Genomic DNA, 571 nt, shown 5'->3' on the forward strand with positions numbered 1-571 from the left:
AGCAAAAAGCTCTTTCTCCGTTCTTCTGGCCAACTCAGCAGGCTTATCCAATGAAATCTTCATATCGGCCTCCTTCAGTCTGTAAGATAAGAGGATAAACACTGAAGAGAGTATGAACAACTTAACATTACACACTTAATTTAAACAAGAGGTAGCTTTGTTTCAACAACTAAGGAAAAGCTATTGACTAACTTTACTGGTAATCTAGCAAAAATCACATTCACACACACCGTTTCAAAAGAATCTCCTCCAGCGAGTCCCGAACACTTCGCCTGATTTGTCCAGTGGACGGTTTTTTTGAGGTCACAGGTGATATTTTCACTTTCTTCGTCTCATGTTTCACACTTGGTCCTGCAAAAATTTTAACTAAAAATTATTCATATATATCATTTTGTATTAATTTAAAATTAATAGACAAAATGAACAATTTTATTAATAAGCGAACATTTTATTAATAAACTGACAATTTAAATATAACAAAAAAAAAAGTCATTTACAAAAATGTTACGTTTAAATAGTGTATAAAATAACTGATGGAAATATTTATACCCTTTGATGCTGAATCTTCTGA

General features: G+C 31.7%; 1 long non-coding RNA gene across 1 annotated transcript; it reads right to left on the bottom strand.

Annotated features, from left to right (window-relative positions):
- Positions 1-2: 2 nt before the first annotated feature.
- Positions 3-571, bottom strand: LOC107682229 (uncharacterized). The gene is made up of 3 exons (XR_001633419.1): positions 550-571; positions 231-351; positions 3-79 (listed from the first exon to the last, which is right to left on the bottom strand). It is a non-coding gene; the product is annotated as an uncharacterized LOC107682229 (long non-coding RNA).

This window comes from Sinocyclocheilus anshuiensis, unplaced genomic scaffold (genome assembly GCF_001515605.1).
Source record: "Sinocyclocheilus anshuiensis isolate Anshui unplaced genomic scaffold, SAMN03320099.WGS_v1.1 C31907456, whole genome shotgun sequence".
NCBI lineage: Eukaryota > Metazoa > Chordata > Actinopteri > Cypriniformes > Cyprinidae > Sinocyclocheilus > Sinocyclocheilus anshuiensis.